The sequence below is a fragment of the Cupressus sempervirens genome, chromosome 1 (assembly GCF_028749045.1).
Source record: "Cupressus sempervirens isolate cs-2001-9-10 chromosome 1, ASM2874904v1, whole genome shotgun sequence".
In the NCBI taxonomy this organism is placed as follows: domain Eukaryota; kingdom Viridiplantae; phylum Streptophyta; class Pinopsida; order Cupressales; family Cupressaceae; genus Cupressus; species Cupressus sempervirens.
The window spans coordinates 334808030-334829724 of record NC_143118.1 but is presented as its reverse complement, the minus strand read 5'-3'; the positions used below and the strand labels follow the sequence as shown (position 1 = coordinate 334829724).

The 21695-nt window shown below is 35.8% G+C and overlaps 2 long non-coding RNA genes across 3 annotated transcripts in view; both read left to right on the top strand.

Moving 5' to 3' along the window:
* Positions 1-8357: 8357 nt before the first annotated feature.
* On the top strand, positions 8358-9007 carry LOC149577555 (uncharacterized). Of its 2 annotated transcripts, none has more exons than XR_016353238.1 (2): positions 8358-8571; positions 8718-9007. It is a non-coding gene; the product is annotated as an uncharacterized LOC149577555 (long non-coding RNA). The 2 variants fall into 2 exon arrangements; XR_016353255.1 differs by having other exon boundaries at positions 8710-9007.
* A 7481-nt stretch (positions 9008-16488) lies between these two features.
* The window catches only part of LOC149577554 (uncharacterized), a 55636-nt gene continuing 50429 nt past the window's right edge, over positions 16489-21695 (top strand). The window contains exons 1-2 of the long non-coding RNA XR_016353222.1: positions 16489-16634; positions 17016-17167. This is a non-coding gene — a long non-coding RNA (uncharacterized LOC149577554). The remainder of the gene's footprint in view (positions 16635-17015; positions 17168-21695) is intronic.

Sequence of the window (21695 nt, the reverse complement as noted above, 5' to 3'; positions counted from 1 at the left end):
GCGAAGCCACCAAAAATGAAGATTTTAATACAATCCCTTAATGTTCTATCAAATTTTTCCCTTCTGAGGGGTCAAACAAGGGCTAAATAGGTCCATATTCTGAAATTAAATATACAAGATTATTGTACTCTTAACAATATTTCCAATGACTATACTTTTAGTATATATTATTTTCACCATGATGTTTTATTTTTGGTTTTATTAAATATAGGTTTTTTGGCCATTTTACAAATCTCAGTTTGAAGCTTTGAAAAAAGTAGAAAATGAGAGAATTTTTTTTTCAAAACTATTTATTTTACCTTTCTAGCAAAATAAGGAAAACTTCATTTTGATTTATATAAGTCAAATTGTATCAATTAAAATCAACCTATGCCTAAATTATCGTTAATGTCACTTTACCATTGAATAAAATCTATATTTATTAATGAAATTGAATGAAACCAACTAGAGTTGCTAGGTATTGACGTTAACATTCTAGCATTGAAAGAATTTTGTCATAATCATATTTTTAAAAAAATGTCCTGTTGATCAAATGAGACATCATTCTTTGAAAATGTTGATTTTTCCTATAAACCACTTCTTGAAAGAGAAGGAAAAATGGACATCAATTAACATCAAAGAAAAAGTATTTTTAGAAACTAGAAGGAAACTAAAAATCACTAGTTTACATCATCTTCAAATTCTTTATGATTTTTTAGTAATATGCATCCGAAAGTGAAGTTTTTTTTTAAAATATTTGTTTCAATGTTAAACTTCACCAAATAGTGGGAAATAGTATTGTAGGACCGCACATTAGTCCAAGGACTGCACTAGAGTTGAGGAAGCTAGAGCAAGGAGGCATGAATAGTAATGAGGTAGAATACTTTGTTGAACATGTCAAGAACCTACATGACGAAGTGCATGAGCATATCACTAGGATGATCATGCAATATAATGTTAGGGATGATCAAAAGAGGAGACATAAGGAGTTCCAAGTTGGGGATTAGGTTGTGGTGTACTTGAGAAAAGAATAGTTTCTAGTGGGCACCTATAACAAGTTGAAGATGAAGAAATTTGGTCCCAACAAGATTTTTAAGAAACATAATTTGGAGAATGCATATGAGGTAGAGTTGCCAGATGGAGTCCATATCTCCCCTATTTTCAATATTGCAGATTTAATAGAATATCATGAAGATAGTATAGAGGAGGGGTTGGTACTTAGCCATGTCGAATTCCTACCTCTAAGAAGGACGAGATTGAAGAAATTCGAGATAGTTGTATATGAAGGAGTACTCAAAACATGCAATATGAGGAGTACCTAGTGAAGTGGAAAGGAAGATCGGTGGAAGATTCAACTTGATTATCCAAGGCAAAGGTTGACCATTCAGGTTTTTCTCAACCAACTGAGAAGTGTTTGAATCACTTTTCAACTTATGTTGGGTGTTTGATGCAAGAGCATCCAGTTATGTAAGGGCAATATTGTATCATCCAAAAATATGCCTAATGATAGATTATGTTTAATGTTTTTGTATTTATGAATACCCATTTGGGCCAAATAGAGATTCCAACTCTCATAATTCTATTATTACTTTTTTGGGTTAGTCTTTTTGTGCACCGTAAGATACACGCAAGTGTAGAAAATGGGTTATTTTGTTATAGAGCCATAATAATGAAGAGTTAGAGGGTTTAAGTTGGACGGGATGTCGTACTTGAAATTTCTAGTGCTCCATAAAAAGAACCGAGTCAAAAGGTTTCATGGTTTGAAAGATTATATTTTAAGTTGCCTGGAGACCTAAAAATTCTTCAAAGCCCAGTTTGAGGCACTAAACATCTTCCTACTATTGAAACAATTGATTAATTATGTATTGTCTTTGATGTTACACAAAATGTCATATCATCATCAGTCAGTGTATGCCGAGCTCACTAGGGCATTGAAGACAGTTTTCTGTGTTTACCGAGCATTCCAGAGTTTGCTTAGTTTAGAAGTTAGTATCTAATAAGTTCGCTTAGGCGCGAAAGGAAAGTCTATGGAAGATGAGTGTTAACCAAGCTCACTTGGTTAATGAAGGAAATGTTGGATGGAACCAGTGTTAACCAAGCTCACTTTGTTACTAAAGGAACTTTGCAAATATGTAGTATTGACCGAGTTCACTTGGTTAACACAAGAAAATCATTTCGGAGTTAGTGTCTACTGAGTAGGGTCGACTAACAAAGGATTTTCTTATTTTGGCATATTAAGTTCAATTGATTTATCTATTGGTTCTAGCCGACTGAGAAGATGAATACTAATTATTCTAAGTTGTATTCTAGCCAACTTGACAATATGAAAGGTATAAATATAAGGTCAAGTTGAGGATTATAATGTATGCATGCATGGAAGATAATTGAAGATTTAATGATGCTAAGAGGAAGTGAATCAAGAAGGATAAGCAAAATATCCTTAAGAAGTTGAAAAGACATATTCGATCAAGAAGGATCAAGTATACAAGCCATAATTGAGATCTATAATCAACAATTTAGTTGCATTAGAAATTAGGTCATGTCATTGTTACTCTCTAACCATTGTAGCAATGATCTAGATCTCTTAATAGAGTTGGCTTCACAACTATTTGAAAATCTTCTAACAAGGTGGCATTTCTATTGAATTGTCCAAAGACCTTTAACAAGGCCACTCCTAATAGGGTGATTAAATCCTCTAGCAGGGTCACACCTAACAATGTATTTTGTAACCTTTAACATGGTTGGCTCCTAACAGGGCTCACTTCAGAAGAGTGAAAATCAGTAACTAGTTTCAATTGGTGGTTTTTCCCAAATTGGGTCTCCACGTTAAAAATTTGGTGTCAAATGTGTTCATGCTACTTTTCTTATGTGTTTGCAACTAAGTTAAAGTAGTAGTAATCACAGATAACGTCTTAAGATTTTCATGTTAAGTATTTACTGCACATTTTCAGTATTTATTGAGTTACAACATTTTCTATGTGTTTGTCAAGCTTCATCAAAGTTAAGTTTTCAGAGTTTATTTTGTACTGACATCTAAGGGATCTGGGATTTATTTTAGTGGTAACTAATTCACCCCTCCCTCTTAGTTACTCCTCTTATATTTCCAACACCTACGACCCCAAAAATGGGGACTAGAAAAATTCATCCCACAAGTCTCTAAAGAGATTAGAGAGCTTTCCATAAATGTAAATGGTTTGTCAATCGAAATCCTAAATCAAAAGTTATGCCTCCTAGAAGTTGACTCTCTATTATCAAATCTTATAAGTTTGCACTGACTTCTCATTTGAATTCTAGAGCCTTCTATTTTGGCGATGGCCACTGAATGGCATGATGTAAAATGTATATCTAAACCTAAACCTAAAAAGGGTTACTTAAGGCCCATTCTTGAGATGTAAGGAAATGTTTAGTGGAGTTTGGGAGAAGGTATTATGAGAAGGATTTTTCTCCAGAATCTAATAATATTGTAGCCAATAAGGCATGTAGTTAGGTCTATTTTCGCTACAATGAATGTAATAGCTTATAATTTCAAATAATAAAAGTCTTCTTTCTTGTTGTCTTCATTTTGTCTCGAGTTGTTCCCTCATCAAAAAGGCTAGAGTGGATGAAGTGTAAAGGAGATGATGTGAAAGGGACTTGTGGCAACATTGGCATAAGAAGAAGATGATGTAGGAAAAATACCCTGTAGGAAGACAAAGAGCCTAAATGGATAATAAAATATGCTTTAGAAATGGAGCATGAGATTGTAGAAAAAGGATATAGAGGCCCTTAGCATAAAGGTTCAACAATAGAATGACAACAAACTAGGAAAGTTGTAGGAAAGTTTCCAAAATGAGAGACAATTGTGAGGGAAGTTGCAGATCCAAAAACAAGGCCAAATGGACTCAAAGTTGATAAGAAAGGGATAATTTTTTTATAAAAGTTACTTTTGGAGAGTATGCAATTAATTAATTTAACATAATATGTCGTGCAACGGAGAAAGTAGAAACTTAAAATATCATTAAGACATTATTCAATAGAATATAATCACACCATTTTCAAATCACTGATTACAAAATGTAATCACATCATTCTCAAATTAACTAATTGATTAAATAAAATCATTGTAGATCAATATGATATTTATGCATTTTACAAGATTGAAGATCTTAAAAACAAATATTTCATATTTCCATAATTGAACCTGGTTGAATTGATATGAACCGTTATTGAAGTTAATTGTATCTTGGCTAAATATGGTTTGTATGTTCCAAAGATATACTTTGATTATGTTGTATGAATGATCTACTATCAAATTGAATATATGAAATTCTTCAATTGAATTCCCTAAACTATAGAGCTTTAGCTGCTTATTGTCAAAGTTGCTAAACTAGAAAATCTTTTCCTTAGAGTGAAAAGGTATTCAAAATATGTATGTAAGTTACGCTATCTCCATTTTTCAAAATACATCTTTATTGTTATCTTTTCCATACATTCCCTTACATAATGAAAACTCTATTTTCTTTGTTGTCTTTGAGAAACATCATTCTATTTGATTGCTAGTTAGTGATGATTCTCTAATAGGGTGTACATAGTTATATACGATATTTGTTATTGTATATGACCATTACTCATTTTTGTATTATAATGCATTGAATTAAGAATAATAATGCTTAGGGTGAAAAATATCATATTGTGACCAATAACAACTCATGTTTAGTAGTCCGAGAATGCTACTAATGTTAATGAAATCAACAAAAGTGAAATTTACATAACAAAAAAGGAATTTCTAAAGAATCAAGAGGATGAACGTTAGAGGCCTTTGACTTTTTTCAAAGAGTAATAATAGGTATATTATGTTTCCTAGTTCTTGTTTTAATGAATATTATGATTTCAATTTTCTTGGCAACTCTTTCATCCCTTTAATGTATCTATTTAGCATACATTATAGTTGAGAGGTAACACCATTCTTTTTTGGCCACTTGTTACAAATATGGTCTGCATTATTCAAAAAGATAAATACAATGAAAATTATATTTAATAGATAATGTCTTACTCTAAATAGACAAATTTTATTAATTTCTAACCATCGGATAGATGTAGATTAGGTTTACTTGTGGGACTTTTCATCATGTAATAATTCCTTGGGTTATAATATCAAGTACATTGTCAAGAAGCACATGTGTAATATACCCATTTTAGGTTGAAGTTTCCACATTCTTAAGTTTATTTTGGTTGTAAGGAAATAGGAGAAGGACGAGCTAGTAATGGAATCAATGCTTTCAGCATTCAAAGTACCCACAAGATCCACTATGGCTTGATCTCTTCCTAGAGATTACTGACTTTATGTATTAACTCCCTACCTTTATGATCATTATGTCTTTTAACTTAGTAATTGTTTGTGTTCCTATGGATATTAATCATAATTGATTCCTTTTCCAATCAACACAAACATCATTTTATTGATGCTCATTTTTTTAATGAATCACAATAGAAAATACATATTGATTTTAGTAAGAGTATGGTCCACTTGATGATAATCTGCAATTCCTTTGCCTTGAATATTGGACATATCTATGTGACCGTGAAGTCTGTTAGTGGTCACAATATAGAAATATGATGAATAATATTTTGATTTCACCACCACCACAGATAAATATTTATATAAAGGAGTTTAAGTTTACAATTATGATGATGCACAAAGGGAAAAATAGTCATACCTTTGGATGTAATAGCGACTTGCTTATTATCTATGTTGGTTGACTTGTTAATTTTGATGTAGTTGTTAGGCTTAAAGAATATGTTTTGATGAATAACTTGATGCCACTCTTATTAGTATTAATATGGGCCATTGGAGTAGTCAAGTCGACTCACTTGTAACTAATCATGGTGAAGCACTGCTTAAAGATGTGAAAATGAAGTATACTTAGTAAGAAGAATCTTATCTCTAATGTCTTTTTACAAATTAGAAATAAAAATACATTGAATATCATGATTAGGTACAAGATAAGAAATCTGAGAATACAAGTGTTTAAATTTACCAATAAATTCAATAATTGTTTTCTAACATTCTATTTATAATGCATGTTAAATCAGTCAAAGAAATTTGAGGACCAATATTGTTATTAAATGGTCGCATTAGCAAGAGTTTGAAAATAATCAATAGAATAAGGGGAAAAGAGAAATACCATTGCAAGGCTTTATCCCTAAAGGTACGTGTGAACAACTTATCCATGAGCCTATGGTCATGAGAAAAGTCACTACATATTGTTAGGAAAGTCCTAACATGAATCGCAAGATCACCCTTACCATTGTAAGTCTCTAGATGAGGTATCTTAACATGTTGTGGGATAACAACATGAAATATATCTAAGGAAAGAGGATTATCAATGTCATATGTTGGGATGTTGTATTTAGATGAGTGAATTGAGCCACTTATTGTTGCAAAGTAGTGATGATTTGGAGGATTAGAGGGATTGTGAAGAGGATTGGAATATGTGAAAGGAATGACATTGTATGAAGGTAATGAAGAAGGTATATAAGTAGGAAGAATAGTCGAGGGAAGTGAAGGGTTAGGAAGACCAACACTTAGAGGATTAGAAACTTGTGCAAAAATATGTAGGAATGCTAGGAATAGTGATCAGAAGAGTAATAAATCTTGTAAAATTCAAATTTTATGTTAGATTTCTTCACATTTTCTCTATAGCCCTTCTCAAAATCCTTAGGAAGAATTACATAACATTTTTTCTTAACTGCACGCATACTAGCTTCTTGGCATACGGTATCCATCTACATTGTTAATGGTTGACAAAAATGTGTAAGTGCAAAGAAGCTTTATATGGCTACAAATAACTGCTTACTCAATAACACCTTATAGATGGTCCAACTATGTATATGATAGATAAGCTTAGTTAGAAGTTTAAAAAGGCTTGCCTTTGCAACACTAATTTTTTCAGCCCACGACACATAGTCTTTAAGGTCAACTTCATCAATAAGATTCATTTTTGTTATACAAACCTTTTCACACTATATGTTAAACATGTTTAGTACTCCCTACAACCCAAGAAATGATAGCTACAACAAATAAATTAACAGTTGCATGCAAATTAACACATACAAAAGAAATTGTCAAGCCATGACACAGTCTTCAAGGTCAACTTCATCACTAAGATTCATTTTTGCTGTACGAACCTTTTCACACTATATGTTAAACATGTTTAGTACAAAATCCCTACAACCTAAGAAATGATAGTTATAGAAAATAAATTAACAGTTGCATGCAAATTAACCCATACAAAAGGTATGTGTTTCAGACAAAAGACTTTGTCTAGAGACTTGCCACAAAATGGGGATTTCACACTATAAATTGGTGAACATAATTTTTTAAGGAAATGTTAAGATCATGCTCATAATTTCTTAGGTTTTTTCTTGTCGCTTGTTTGCATACTAGGAGGGTTTCTTTTTCCCTTTGCTTTTACTAATTTTAATCATAGCTTGTGTCGGAGATGTAGAACTTGAGACCCCAAGATGGGAATTTCAACTAGAGAGCCACAAATGTCATAATTATGTGTGAGTTTTCAAGGTGTCATACCATGCTTTATAAGACTATCACACTCCCGTAATTGTGTGTAAGTTTTCAATCAATTCCAAAAGCATAACAATACCAATTCATGGATTGTGGAAATTTTCTATTGTTAATGCTCTATGAGTACGGCAATCATTTGTGCCATGCTCTCATATTGTAAAGGACCAATGAATGACACTAAGTTGGTAAAGGTCCATGCTACCTATAATCTTATTTATTGAGGTCCCTACAACTTTGATATCCCCATATTGGATCTTTCTGAATCAATTTGTATCACGCACGAGTTCGAATGAATCCCAAAAATTGTATCCATATATTCATTTTCCTCAAATATTCTCATATGACTATATATACTAGATTGTCATATAAAATATGCTCCTCCCAATTATTAGAAACAACATGGAATGAGCACTGATTATGTTATAGATTATTTTTTTCAAATTTATTCAATCAGTCTCTTAGATTTAATTCTAAAAAATTTATGTGAATTAAACATCATATTAAATCTTGGGTTTTAACTAATAAATGAATAATTTCAGCGTTAGTTTGAAAAATAAATTCAATATCATTTTTATATAGATTAAATATCATATTAAAAATCTTACATTTTAACGGTAAATAAGTAATTTCGGAGTTTTTTTTTTCTCGGTTAGTTTTTTAAAACTGTGTGTGCTTTTTTAAAGTTAAATTCGTTTACAAGGCCTCTGGAGCGCGCGCCGTGGGCCAACGGCTCAAGAAAAAATGACAGTTGTTCTGCATATTACCGTTTGAAAAATCACGAGTTCAGCTTTTATTTGTGTGTGTTTTTTGGGTCCAATTTAGCGGCAGTTCTATTTTCATTCAGTCGCTCCGGCTTTGGCAGTTTTGATATTTATATGAGGAGCTCTCCTCTCTGTATCAGAAATTGAAGAGGGTAGTTTCATAGCATTATGGATTGTAAACCAGGAAATTTTTGCAGGAGATCTCTGGCAGGGTATCTGAGACTTTATCTCGAGAATTGCCACAAAATGGGGAATTCACACTACGTATTGGTGAGCTTAACTTTTTAAGGAGACGTTAAGATCATGCTTACAATTTCTTGGGTTTTTTCTTCTCGCTTGTTTGCATACTGGGAGGGTTTTTGGGTTTTCCTTTGCCTTTACTCATTTTAATCATAGCGCATGTGTCAGAGATGCAGAACTTGAGACGCCATGATGGGAATTCCAATGACAGAGCCTCGGAAGAAGAAGGAGTTGAACGTCAGAATTGTAAAGACAGAGCCTCAGAAGAGGGAATGAACTGGAGCATCTGCATCCTTCAAGCAATTCGAGGACTCGAATTCTTTTCATACATTTCTATCGGAAAGGTACATGGGTGGTAGTGTTTGTACGGAATCGAGGAAGGATTATTATAGAGAGCTTAAATCATTAATACACGGCCCTGTATCAGAATACCAACGATGTGCGTGGAGGATGATGATTGGCAACCCACAGGTAATAAGCACGCCATCTATATATCCTTTTGGTAAAATTTGAATTTCTACTATAACAAAGACCTTGCTTATGCGTCACTCTGTCAGTCTTAACTAATATTTTCCTTATATTTTGCAATTTTGTGACTTGATTGAACTTAGGCGAAAGAAAGAAAGGAATAGTTGTTTTCCTGGTAATTTGTAATGTCCCCTCTTTAGTTCGACATGGCATTGATCATGGATTTGCCTATTCCAGACTCTCGTAGGCAAATGGTGTGGAAAGAGAGTCAATTCTGCGGATCAGATAGTCATATCTTGCTCTTGAAGAAGTGTTAAGAGGTTATATTTTATCATTATGTGATATTGGGGCCCACATGTTATAATTTTAATTTGAGTTGCACTTTTTATTTTATAAAATTACTTTATTATAAAAAAGTGCATTATAATGAGAAATTATAAAGGATGTTTCTAGAAGTTCTAGCAACTTCTTAGAAAAGTGAATAAATAGAGGGCTGGGCCTCTCATTTGGACATGCTTGGATTGGAGAACTCTTCTACTTCTTCATTGTGAAGACATTTGTGGACTTTGGATCTGCAAATTATTCGATCTTTGGGAACGAATCACTCCCTTGGATTGGCGACTTTGAGGGTGTGAAATATCACCTGAATTGTTGCATAATTGGAGTTGGTATTCAGCCATCTCATTGGAGCTTATTGAGAATTCGTTGTTAGGGTTTGTTTTTGGTTGGAATAAGGATTTCAGATTTGCCCTATCATTGGAGTTATTTTTATGGTTTTACAGGGTTACTACCTAACCCTAGGCGCCCATTTTCCTTGCATTTGGGGGTCCCAAAACCCTAATATTATTTTATTTCAGCAGCCGTACAGGTACGGCCTGGTACGACCCTGCTAGTTTGGGCAGCAGCAGCAAATTAAGGACAGTTTGGGGGTGCGGTTGGAGGTCTTCATCAACGATTTGCAGCAAAACGTGGTGTTCTTCCATAGTTCTTCAAACCAGGTTCTTGCATTCTGAAATATATGTCAATTTTTGGGTAAATTTGCTGTCATACAGTCATTGTAATAATCAGTCCAGAATTGGTAATAAAATAATTTCAGAATTTATTGCATTGTAATTGAAATATAGTTCAATGGCTTTATATATATTGTAATTCTATGATTATATTCTAAAAGTATCAAATCTGAAATTACCATATTCTGAATATTGTTACTGTTACACGCCAAGTGTTTGACAAAATTCTTAAGTTCAGTTTGAGGGTTTCTGTGGCCTTTATAGAGAGGGTCATTACAGTGGTATCAGAGCTATAAGTCCTGCCATCTTGTGGAGGTCTTATAGGGAATTTGGAACAGCTGGATAGGAGGGAAAGTGTTTGACGAAATGTCAAAACACTAAAATCAGAGCATGCGACAAAGGCCTTATAATTTCCGCAATACCAAAGCAAGACAAGATAGGATTTCAGACCTGCAGAGCGAACAGTCTAGCTCATCTATCCAGGTGGACATAGAATCCAGTCATACTGACACAGGGGAGGTATTCTTTGATCAAGACTACGACTACAATATGGATAGAGGTGGGAATATTGGTCCAGATCAGCGAGAGGAGAGATTTTTACAGTTATTAGACACTTTGGCACAGGGACAGCGATTAGCAGAACAGAGAGCACAGGAACAGAACTAGAGAATGGAGCTTATGATGCAGATGATGGCTCGACAAATGGGGTTGAACGCTAACATAGGTGGAGGAAATAATTAGAATGGTCACAATCAGAATGGGAATAATCAGGATGAGATACATAATGGAGGCGAACAAATTGGGAACAATTTCGGTCATGCCCCCCAGCAAGCTAGAACAGTGAGTTCGAGGCCTATGATTCCTACGTTCCTTCCTAGAGCTCCAGAGCAGCCGGTACCAGAACCCCAGATCACTGACATACAGGATCAGCTAAGGAGAGATTGGGAAGCAGGAGGTCCAGATTTTACAGCTGCAATCACCTTTAGAGAGTATATGGATGTGCGGATGAAGCATATGCCCCGTGGACAAGACAGGACTCAGAACTATGAGCTACGAAAGAAAGTAGGCAAACTACAGTTACCATATTATGATGGCTCGGGGAAGTCTACAGCAAGAGCTTGGGTTCAAAAGCTTGACACATACTTTCAATTGAACCCTATGTCTGAGGAAGAAGCTATTAAGTATGCAGCAATTCACCTGGATGGGTTAGCACACGAATGGTGGCATCATGGTATGATCACTATGGGTCATGCACACATTACCTCATATGTGGAGTTTACGGAGAGACTGATTGAACGTTTTGATAAGAAAGATCCAGAACTCCATTTCAAGGAATTAGCCCAGCTTAAACAGTGGGGATCATTGGAAACATACATTTCAGAGTTTCAGAAACTTGCAGTGTTAGTAACAGATGTATCTGAACGAAGGCTATTGGTTTTATTTATGGATGGGTTAGTTGATCCGTTGAGAGGGTGGATTAAAGCTCTCAACCCTCCCACTTTGCAGGAAGCCATTAAGTAAGCTCGTGACATGGATTCCTCTTCAGCTTCAAAAAACAAATTTCAGGCAAAGAGTTTCCCTTCGGGAAAAGATAAGGACAGGAAACCCTTTCATAGAGAGGCACAGCTACCTAAGGAAGAAAGTAAGAGGCTGGACAAGGAGACACTTAATGACTTGCGTAGGAAGAAGCTATGCTTCTATTGCAAAGGCCCGTATGAGTACGGCCATGACTGTCCTATGAGGCCAAAAGGGAAGGCCAACCGGGCAATGTGGGCTTATTACGAAGACTCAGATTCAGATGGTTCAGAACATCATGATGAGGATCCTAATGAAGCAGAGGGAGAACAGGAGATAGACAGTGCAGGGCAAAGGCAGGAAACAGAGCTACATTTACAGGAAGCACGACTGTCTAGTATCCAGAGAGAGGGATCTTTCAGACTTCGGGGAGTCTTGGCTGGGCAAAAGGTTATTACATTGTTGGAAACAGGTGCCACGCATAATTTCATTGATGCACGATTCGTAGAGAAGCGTGGACTCATTACTGAGGAATTCGAGGGACTAAGAGTCAAGGTAGCTGATGGATACACTCTGCGTTGTGACAGGATGGTACGAGACTTACCTTTGCGCTTGAACAACTATGAGTTTAAGGCGGACTATCATGTGGTCAACATGGGTGACATGGACATAGTACTTGGAATGCAGTGGCTACATTCATTGAAGGTGGTTACCCTGAGATTAGAGGATATGGAGATACAATTCGAAATGAATGGTAGGATTCATGTGCTAAAGGCTATCCGTAATGGAGACATCAGGACTATCTCATTTAGGCGGCTGGAGAGATTAACTAGGCATAATGATATAGAGTGGGCAGCAGTTTGTACTTTGATACCTACACAGGAGGAGCAACATAAGGTGGAATATTATTGAACTGGAGGAAGGTGCTAAACCTATCATGATCACACCATATCGACATCCAAAGCGACTCAAGGATGAGATCGAAAGGACCATTGAGGAGTTGCTAGCTATGGGGCACATCCGACCTAGTAAGTCACCTTTTGCATCTTCTGTTGTTCTGGTAAAAAAGAAGGATGGAACGCTTCGAATGTGTATTGATTACAGGGCATTAAATAAGAGAACCATTAAGAACAGGTATCCTATTCCTCGCATTGATGAGTTGATAGACGAATTGCATGGGGCCTGTTATTTCACGAAAATTGATTTGAGATCAGGATATCACCAGATCAGAGTCCGTGAACAGGATATTGAGAAAACTGCTTTCAGATGTCATTGTGGGCACTTTGAGTTTGTAGTCATGCCTTTCGGCCTGACCAATGCACCTGCCACTTTCCAGTCCACTATGAACAGAGTTTTCCACCATCAGTTGAGGAAATTCGTGCTGGTGTTTTTTGATGACATTTTGATCTATAGCCGATCATGGCAGGAGCATCTAGAGCATTTGGAGACGGTGTTGAGCATTCTACAGAAGGAGTCCTTGTATGCAAAGGAGTCCAAATGTGACTTAGGGATGACCGAGCTGTTATATTTAGGACACATCATTAGTGCAGAGGGAGTGCGGATGGATCCTGAAAAGATTCGCGCTATTGTTGATTGGCCTCCACCAGAGAACCTTACACAGTTAAGGGGGTTCCTTGGTTTATGTGGTTTTTATCGCAGGTTTGTCAGTGGCTACTCACGACATGCAACTCCCATGACAGATTTACTGAAAAAAGGGGAATTTGTGTGGACTCAGAAGGCACAGGACTGTTTTATGAGATTTAAGGAAATAATGACTACGTGCCCAGTTCTAGCATTACCTGATTTCACGAAGCCATTTGAGCTTCAATGTGATGCATCTGGAGAGGGAGTAGGTGCTGTACTTATGCAGAATAAGCACCCGATAGCTTATGAGAGCAGGAAGCTCAGAGGCCCTGAGCGTTCATTCAGTATATATGATAAGGAGATGTTGGCCATCATGCATGCTTTGGCCAAATTCAGACAATATCTTGTGGGTAGCAAGTTTTGTATTAAAACTGATCATAACAGTCTGAGGCATTTCTTGGGACAGCAGGACCTGAATGATCGCCAACAAAAGTGGGTAAGTAAGTTGCAGGCATATGATTTTGACATCTCATATGTCAAGGGAACTCAGAATGTTGTTGCAGATGCTCTATCTCGAAGGCCACACCTCACTCTTATGGTTCAGATATCAGAGGATTGGCGACACTTGATTATAGCAGAGTATGCCAGGGATACATGGGCCTCCGATATAGTAGAGGGAACAGTGATTGATACCAGATACACACTTGTGGATGATTTGATCATTTACAAGAACAGGATTTACCTAGTCTCAGGATCGAAGGTTAAGCAACTGATTATGAGAGCACTTCACGACTCACCGACAGCAGGCCATCCCGGGTACTTCAAGACTTACAAGTCAGTTTGAGAGCGGTTCACTTGGAAAGGGCTAAAAGCTGATGTTTTGCAGTATGTTCGAGAGTGTCTTGTTTGCCAGCAAAACAAACAAGAACACAGCTATCCGGCAGAGCTCCTACAGCCACTTCCGATTCCCGACAGGAAGTGGGAATGCATCTCCATGGACTTTATCACAGGTTTGCCCAAGGTACAAGGACGAGATTGTATTTATGTGGTGGTAGATAGATTAACGAAATATGCTCATTTCTTTCTTATCACCACTACACATTCAGCAGCTTAGGTGGCAGAGGTTTTCTTTCGGGAGGTTTTCAGATTGCACGGCTTGCCTCAGAACATTGTGAGTGATAGGGATAGCCGTTTCATGAGTCACTTTTGGCAGGAGGTATTCCGGTTATGTGGCACGGAGCTTACACCCAGCACTAGCTATCACCCACAAACCGATGGTCAGACAGAAATTGTGAACAAATGGGTGGAAGGGTATTTAAGGAATTATGTGGCAGCTCAGCAGCGAGCTTGGGTCAGATGGATATATCTCTGCGAGTATTGTTACAATACTACATATCATATGACTATACAGATGACACCCTTCATGGCACTTTACGGTTATGAAGCACCTAGTTTCTTGGATTTGTTGTTGAGCGACAGCCGGGTACCCAGTGCAGGTGAATTATTACAGGAGAGTAAGGATATAGTTGCTACCCTCAAAGACAATATTGCAAGAGCTCAGAACCAGCAGAAGCAGTATGCAGACCAGAAGAGAACTGAGCGTAGTTTTGAGGTAGATGATATGGTTTACCTCATGTTGCAGCCATACAGGCAATCTACTCTTAAGAAGAGTGGGGCAGAGAAACTTAAGCCACGCTATTATGGACCATTCAGGATTATCAGGCGAGTTGGTGAAGTGGCTTATGAGTTGAAGCTTCCCGCAGACAGCAGAGTGCACAATGTGTTTCATGTGTCACGCCTCAAGAAGGCGTTGGGTCAGAATGTGGTGCCTTCTGCAGTATTACCTCCTTTAGACGATGAGGGAAAATTGATTTTAGTACCAGAATCCATCCTGGAGAGCAGAGAAAAGCAGCTTCGTAGAAGGGTGATCAGAGAATACTTGGTTAAGTGGAAAGATTTACCTGTTGAGGATGCTACTTGGGAGGGGGAGGCTATTTTGCAACACCCGGCGTTGAGATTGCTTGAGGCCAAGCAATTTCAGGAGGGGCGGACTGTAATGTCCCCTCTTTAGTTCGACATGGCATTGATCATGGATTTGCCTATTCCAGACTCTCGTAGGCAAATGGTGTGGAAAGAGAGTCAATTCTGCGGATCAGATAGTCATATCTTGCTCTTGAAGAAGTGTTAAGAGGTTATATTTTATCATTATGTGATATTGGGGCCCACATGTTATAATTTTAATTTGAGTTGCACTTTTTATTTTATAAAATTACTTTATTATAAAAAAGTGCATTATAATGAGAAATTATAAAGGATATTTCTAGAAGTTCTAGCAACTTCTTAGAAAAGTGAATAAATAGAGGGCTGGGCCTCTCATTTGGACATGCTTGGATTGGAGAACTCTTCTACTTCTTCATTGTGAAGACATTTGTGGACTTTGGATCTGCAAATTATTCGATCTTTGGGAACGAATCACTCCCTTGCGACTTTGAGGGTGTGAAATATCACCTGAATTGTTGCATAATTGGAGTTGGTATTCAGCCATCTCATTGAAGCTTATTGAGAATTCGTTGTTAGGGTTTGTTTTTGGTTGGAATAAAGATTTCAGATTTGCCCTATCATTGGAGTTATTTTTATGGTTTTACAGGGTTACTACCTAACCCTAGGCGCCCATTTTCCTTGCATTTGGGGGTCCCAAAACCCTAATATTATTTTATTTCAGCAGCCGTACAGGTACGGCCCTGCTAGTTTGGGCAGCAGCAGCAAATTAAGGACAGTTTGGGGGTGCGGTTGGAGGTCTTCATCAACGATCTGCAGCAAAACGTGGTGTTCTTCCATAGTTCTTCAAACCAGGTTCTTGCATTCTGAAATATATGTCAATTTTTGGGTAAATTTGCTGTCATACAGTCATTGTAATAATCAGTCCAGAATTGGTAATAAAATAATTTCAGAATTTATTGCATTGTAATTGAAATATAGTTCAATGGCTTTATATATATTGTAATTCTATGATTATATTCTGAAAGTATCAAATCTGAAATTACCATATTCTGAATATTGTTACTGTTACACGCCAAGTGTTTGACAAAATTCCTAAGTTCAGTTTGAGGGTTTCTGTGGCCTTTATAGAGAGGGTCATTACAGTGTTTGACAAAATTCCTAAGTTCAATTTGAGGGTTTCTGTGGCCTTTATAGAGAGGGTCATTACATAATTTTGGACTCAAATGGGCGTTCATTTAGAGTGAGGCCTTTTTCATTTGCTCTTGTTTTCTTTTAAATTACATTTCATTGAAATCAATTCAGATTTGAGTTCAGGAAGAGGGGAATTGCAGTCTAACAAGATTAGATTGATTGTTTGTTGCAGAATTCAGTGGGTTGTTGATTTGCGTATTCCTCATCACTCATATCTTTCTTGAGGCCAATCTTCTGTGAAGGAATGTTGTGTCTAACATATGGGTGCCTCTGATGTCTATCAAGTGGCCCAATCTAGAGGGCATCGCAATCACATTGCCAAAGGTTGGTTTTAGCATAATTTGATTTTGTAAAGATTATGTGCTATTAAAATTATATTCAACTTAAATTCAAAGGAACCAAGAATAGATGTTCCCAAACAACAATGTGATAGGTGATGTAGATTGTGAATATGTTGTGTACAATTGTGATTTTCATTTAATCGTAATAAGCGTATGCTTTTGTTAGGGTTTTTGTTTGTACTTATTTCCGAAACCCTTCAAATGCATTAAACATTCACATTTTATTAGGATGAGTGTTTCATTTAGATTTTATAAACCATAATAATGTTACTTTTAAATTACATTTCATTGAGATCAATTCAGATTTGAGTTCAGGAAGAGGGGAATTGCAGTCTAACAAGATTAGATTGATTGTTTGTTGCAGAATTTAGTGGGTTGTTGATTTGCGTATTCCTCATCACTTATATCTTTCTTGAGGCCAATCTCCTGCGAAGAAATGTTGTGTCTCACATATGAGTGCCTCTGACATCTATCAAGTGGTCCAATCTAGAGGGCATCACAACCACATTGCTAAAGGTTGGTTTTAGCATAATTTGATATTGTAAATATTATGTGCTATTAAAATTATATTCAAATTAAATTCGAAGGAACCAAGAATAGATGTTCCAAACAGCAATGTGATAGGTGATGTAGATTGTGAATATGTTGTGTACAATTGTGATTTTCATTTAATCGTAATAAGCATATGCTTTTGTTAGGGTTTTTGTTTGTACTTATTTCTGAAACCCTTCAAATGCATTAAACATTCACATTATATTAGGACGAGTGTTTCATTTAGATTTTATAAACCATAATAATGTTACATGTTAAAAACTGAACACTGACCTGCCAAATATCATTCAGTAGTCCATATATCAGATCAAAAGATTATTAACTGCAATAATTTATACTTTGTTCTTAAATTATATTCCTCTCATATAAATATATAGGGTCAAAATTTCCATAAAATTGCTGAAAATATCCCATCCAATATGTTGGAAGATAATGTAAGAAGCCAGCTTGTAATTTAGAATCATAACAAGATTAACAAGAGCTCTGTAGAGCTATAGTCGTGCTTCAAAGCATTATAGTAGTTGTTTGAAGAGAAGAAAAATGGATGAAGAGAAGAAAAACTGATGTAGACCACATTGTGTAGACACTACTTTCCAGAAACCTAGTGAATTATTTTTGTAGTTGATAGTAATGAAAGAGATTGTGTTGTTGATATTTATATGGTAGTAATTACAGAAAGAAATGTATTCATTTTGTTGTTGACTTGTATAGAAACATAGACCCAGCAAATTTAGATGTGTCTTTGATAGAATGGTTACAGGACTTGTTTTTGAAATGTTATTTATAGCAACATTGGGACCCATATTTGCTTAAAAATTATAGAACATGACAGATTATTAACTGCAATAATTTATACTTTGTTCTTAAATTATATTCCTCTCATATAAATATATAGGGTCAAAATTTCCATAAAATTGCTGAAAATATCCCATCCAATATGTTGGAAGATAATGTAAGAAGCCAGCTTGTAATTTAGAATCATAACAAGATTAACAAGAGCTCTGTAGAGCTATAGTCGTGCTTCAAAGCATTATAGTAGTTGTTTGAAGAGAAGAAAAATGGATGAAGAGAAGAAAAACTGATGTAGACAACATTGTGTAGACACTACTTTCCAGAAACCTAGTGAATTATTTTTGTAGTTGATAGTAATGAAAGAGATTGTGTTGTTGATATTTATATGGTAGTAATTACAGAAAGAAATGTATTCATTTTGTTGTTGACTTGTATAGAAACATAGACCCAGCAAATTTAGATGTGTCTTTGATAGAATGGTTACAGGACTTGTTTTTGAAATGTTATTTATAGCAACATTGGGACCCATATTTACTTAAAAATTATAGAACATGACAGATATCCACATGACTAAGAGATTATCCTTGTATGAGCATTCTGTAGTGAGTGCTGAGTCTCATACGGTTATTTGTTGATTAAAAATACAACGAAGTGTCTCCCGGATACGAATTGATAAGTCACATTTTCTATTCTTACATTCTGGAGAACTCAGGTAAAATTATTCATAGGAAGCAGCCACACAAATTAAATAGTGCCTAGGAAAATTGCATTTATAAGATAGTTTGTAAAGAGATGAACAAGGATACTACAATCCCACTGTTTTCTATCTGAAGTCTACTACATTTTTCCACAATATTGATGAATATCAAAATGCACATTGTAATTTGTGATGGATAATAAAGGCATCATTGGCAAAAAATGTCACACCAATATGTTAAAGTGACGTTGTCATTGGCAAGAAATGCCACAATTGTGAATGTAACATTGTTACCAGCCACTGGCCACTCCATTAGTCTGTTGCCTTAGAACTGTAGGATAGGTATCCATTGTGAAGGTGAATTCTATCTCCAGTATTTGTAGCTTTGATAGAAGGCGCACACCCATATGTTAAAAGTGGCGTTTCCATTCATGGGCATGATCAGAATACCTCAAAGTATGGTTGGCTTGAGGAAAATGATCTCTGTGTCACTGTAACTCTTCTTATCTCATGTATCTTCTCCAAATAGTTATTAATCGATGTAAACTTTATGAAACTATTTTTGAGAATCAAAGAGATTGAACTGTTTATAGTGCAAAGCCTAATAGACAAAGTAAGACAACTGACTAATCTTTTTTAATAGAGTATAATAATTTTTTCACTTGTCATGGCACCTTAACCGCAACATTCATGGTGTTCATGAAATCTATGAATTGTAGCTGCCTTATAGTATTATCCTTGCGCCATTTACACATTGATGGTGGTACTGATTCTAGACGGGCAACACAACATGTGAAAGGAGTTCAAGGATGTGGCAAATACTGCTAGCCTTTTTCCAAATGGCATATCCTTGTCCTTTGTATAATAATTAAGGGACCACCACAAAGCATCTAAAATAAAAATGAGCATATGCAAGTAAATTTAAAAGGAGAGAGCTCTGGCCTTACCTGTTCCAATTAGCGTAGCCCACTTTACTATAGCTTCTCTCGTTGTACCTTTGTCTATGTTCCCTTAGCCCAGCTTCCTGCCTAGACCTGCCTTATTGTGAAATGGAGAAATCAGGATCGTTGAGTTATTATTGAATTCAATTTCAAAAGGCAGGAGGGAGAGAGACAATGAGAAGAGGGGAAAAAAAGAATCTTTAAAATACATCAAAATCTCTCATAAATCAAAATCTCTAGCTTTACTCCATAAATTTCCAAAATATTTCTGCATTTTGAACTTTTGCAGGGGCCGATCTTAGTTATAATAAATAAGTTCTCTGACATATTTGGAGGGACTAGAAGGATGACCATGACTAATCTGAATTCAAACCTTTAGAATCATTAAAGCAATCTTACAGCTCATTACGCATCAAAAAGTTTGCCGTTGTTTGTCAACGTGGATTGTGTACTGCATCACCGGATCCAGTTTCCCAATTCATATAAAAGAGGCTCATAATACCTATAATGTAATAGCTTTTACATTGGTCATCAACTGTGTGTTCTATGTTACACAGAAATCCTGAGAATCCCCATCACATTCATTCCCCTATTTTCCTCATTTATTCATTCAAGGTGATCCAACTGCCACTGTCTCCATAGAGTTATTCACAAATTCTTTGCCAGTCACACTATGTTTCTCCATCGGGAAGAAGGCGGTCTCCAACTGATGAGGTTGAGTGGCCTACTTAAACACCATCTATTGTAGATCAGTCATGATAACTACCTTAGCTTAACTGAGGAATTAAAAGTATAGTAGGTTAATGTAGATTTTCCTTTTATTTTGATATTTTCTGTGAATGATCAACTTTCAGTTGTGCATGCTTGTGCTTACTATAGGATCTCTCTGCTACAATTTTTTTTGTCTCATTTATGCATACACATCATCTTCCAGCATTTTCCCAATAACTTCCCTCATAATTTTTATCAGTTGGATGCATCTTTCAATTCTTATTTCTTCAAGACTAAATATGTTGTCTCATCTCATGCATTCATCAAAACAGCTGCAACATCTGTATTTCAAATCTGATGTTGTATGATTTATAGGTTCTTTGCCAGTTGTGTTGTACATTTCTAAAATAGGATTAAAAAGATCTCCAACTGATGAGTTCAAATGCCCCACTTCAATGCCATTTGTCATGAATCAGCTTCCATAGCTACCTCTGAATTAAAACCGAACTAGATTTATGGATATTTCCCCTCTGTGCAATACCATGAAAAATGACTCTCAGTTGTGCATGCACTTTGTACTGTGGGATACATCCACTTCAGTTTTTATTTTACTGTCTCATTTGTGTATGCTAATCATCTTTTTGCGTTTTCACAATAAATTCCTGGTAACTTTTTGATCATTAGATGCATCTTTTGGTACACATTTTTACAAGGATAAATATGCTACCTCAACCTATGCATTCTTTAAAGCAGTTAAAACCAAAGTAACCAGAAATCCCTCTGCCCTTCCTTGGCCGATCCCTGTATCGATATTTGTATCTGTATCAGATACAAATATGATATGGGATGGATACACATTGGATTCTCTACCCACATATGCCCAAAAATCCTTAATGTTTCCACTGTGCCAAATACCATGTGATTTGATTTTTCAAAAAATTGATGTAAATCTTCCTCAATTTAAAATAAAATTCAATCATGCAACTTTTTTAGTTAATGAAATGTTTTTCTATTTCAGCTAACCATTTTTTTGGGTTATTTTCCAAAGCAACTTTTACCATTTTTTGAATATTGTAAATATTTAGATTAACTTAAAATTATTGATGTAGTAAATATTTGTCTATATTGCTTTTGAAGTAGTGAAAATGTCATGTAATATATGTGTTTTTTCATGAATTTCATATCCAACCAGATCCATACTAGAGGTCTTAAAAAATGGCCGTATCTGTATCCAATACCATAATCGTATTTGTATCACTATCCATCCAACTTTGGTTGCAACAAATGCACTTCAAAATTGATGCTATGTTGCATAGTTTATAAATTGAGAATCCGTGATTGTTCCTTTTTT